Here is a 3081-nt window from a genome sequence, read left to right on the forward strand (position 1 = left end):
GGCCCCCCCCCCCCCCCCCCCTTTTTTTTGTGTGCAAATTTTGATATCAACAATTATTCCACTATCTTGTTTTGTAAATACAATAAATTCTTGCATTTTAAATCGAGTTATTTTTTTTCTAAACCAGAAATATATACAAAAATTCAATTTATTATTATTATTATTAGTGGTAATAACATCAAACCAGAATTTCTAAGATCAAATTTCAAAAATAAAATATAGAATTTGTTTATACAAAAATCATATACTAATTTAAGTAATTAATATTAATAATACATTCAAAATTGATCATTAACCCTAATTAGTTTCTCCTCTCATCTCTCTATACATCTCTCAATACCCATTTCTCTCTCTCACATGACAGCGAGCTCCCCTCTCCTCTATACCCATCCTCTATCTGACATCACGACAGTCGGCGCCTTGTTTCCAGTCGCCAATCTCCTGTATCTTTCTTCGTTACGATCATTGCAAGTGGCAGCGAGGAGTCACTCGCTACTATAGATAGTGGGAGGCGCTGTAGAAGAGAATGGTTGGTTGTGGTTTGAGATGGTTGCAGGCGATCTGTCAGAGAAGAGAATGGGTGGTTGTGGTTGCAACAAATCGAAGACAGGGAAGAGAAGGGATACCTGTTAGTTGTAGCGGGTGTGGTGCAGGCAGATCTATGAGATTTTGTTGATTTTTGTTGGATTCAGTCGATTAGTTTTTGTTGGTTTGTGGGATGGCTGTTGTTGGCGATGGTGCAGGTGGATTCGACCATGCTGGTGGTGGATTTTGGTGTTGGCGAGGTGGTGTGGTAGTAGATTTTAGTGTTGGCGATGGTAAGGTGATTGTTGCAAACAGTTGGGGTGCAGGTGGTGTCGGTGGCGATGGCGAGGAAATACCTTCCAATAGCCTAAAGATAATGACAATTTGTAAGATTAGGCTAAGAAATGAAAACATTTGAAAAATAGTCTTCAAATAATAATCTTTTCAAAAATACCCCTTATAGAGAAATTATAATTAAAGCCACTACAATGTATAAAAATCTTCAAATAGGTTCCCAAAGAAATATAGATCATAAATCTTTAATAAATTTAAATCCAAATATTATAGAAAATTTTATTGATTTAAAAAATGCAACAGAAAATGAATTAAAATATTTAGAAGAAGATCTGAAAGGATTCTTTACAGAATATTTAGATCTAAAATTAAAAAATAAAAATGTTTCTATAGATAATAGTATAATCAAAACAGAAAACGATATATATAAACTTATTCTTAACCTAAGAAGAAGGATTAGAGAATTAAATATAATTATTGACGAAAAAGTTTTAATAAAAAATAGTGAATTTTATAAATTTTATTGTGACATTTTAGAAACTTATAAAAATTTTAACTGGCTAAAATGTCTTAACCCCTCCGCTGAACACTCCGATGAAATGGTATCAGAGCCAGTTTACGAACCAAAAATCATGATGAATATAGTAGATAAAGAAAATATAATTGAGAAATTTTTGAAAAAAGTTGAAAAACATAAAAAACCTAGTTATCCCTATTTACCTAAAAATACTACAAATGAAAATTTTGGGGATATACATAAAAAATTAGAATATCTAGAACATAATCTACAAGTAGGAAATGCTTTATTAGATAAAAATCTTAGAGGAAAAGATAGGATTATAATTAATCCACCTCAAGATTTTGGGATAACACAAAAAGAAAATAATAAAGGAAAAAATATGAAGAAAAACAATATATGATTACAGATGTAGAAGAAATAGAACAAAAATTCTTAGAATTTACAGGAGAAGAGTATGAAGAATATAAAAAACAGTTAGAAAATTTAACTGAAAAAATTGAAAATATAAAGATGAATACCAATCCATCTTCAAGTCAGAATATAAAAGTAGAATTTAGTAGTGATGAAAAACAAGATTATCCTTATGGTACTACAATACCACTTAAGGATGGTATTAACCAATATAGAAAAACACAGAAAAAATATACTGGAAATATAAGAAAACAGTCCGTAAAAGAAATAAATCCAATGAAATCTTATAATGAACCAATCCACACAACAGGAGTATGATTAGACTTAGACAGTGTAGATAAAAATAAAGCTATTGAAATATGGATGAAAAGTACAGATTTAACAATACAATTTAAAAAATGGGAAACATATACAGCTTTTGGATTTATAGAACATACATTCAGAGGAATTGTTTCTGAATGGTGGAGAAAGTTACCAGAAATTATTAAAGGAAGAATAAAATATGGAGCAAATAGAACTGAGGTATTAGATAATAGAAATACTCTAAATGAACAAAATATACAGGAGATATTAAAAAGATTTGAAAAAATCTTAAGAACAGAATTCTTAGGAGATAGGTATACTTCTAATGAAGAAGAAAGAAAACAGGATGAATATAATTAAGGAATGATTGCAATGGAAAATTTAAAGATATGTGATATGTGTGAATTAGAAAGATACACATGTAAGTTTGAAGAATTATATTATATATTAAATTAAGGAGATTATCAGGAAAACAAACATATATTAAGATCTTATTTTACAAAATTACCATTCCCATGGGGAATTAAGTTATTAAAAGAATATGAGAAATTATTATCTCTAGGTGAAGAGGAAGGAGTTAAAATAGATAGTCTTGGAAGTAGAATTGAATTTACAAAAAGAATGATAGGCATGTGGTGTAGAGAAGCACTAGAAAATAAGAAAGCTTATAAAATAAGAAAGAATTCATTATGTTGTTATAAAGATAATGGTCAAGTTGAACAATTTGGATGCCATAAAAAGAAATATAAACCATATAAGAAATATAAAAGAAAATTCAAAAATTATAAAAAATTCAATAAAAGGAATTTTAAACCACATAAAAAATATTTCAAGAAAAGAAATTGGAATAAGAAATTTAAATCAAGAAACATTAAAAAATGTAGATGTTTTATTTGTAATGAAGAAGGACACATTGCCCCTCAATGTCCTAAAAAGAAAGATAGACAAAATATAAAAACTCTTAGAATTTATGAAAAATTTCAAGAAGATAGTGATATAGAACCAATTGAATATTTTGAAAATTTAAG

Source organism: Olea europaea, chromosome 15 (assembly GCF_002742605.1).
Source record: "Olea europaea var. sylvestris chromosome 15, O_europaea_v1, whole genome shotgun sequence".
Lineage (NCBI taxonomy): Eukaryota > Viridiplantae > Streptophyta > Magnoliopsida > Lamiales > Oleaceae > Olea > Olea europaea.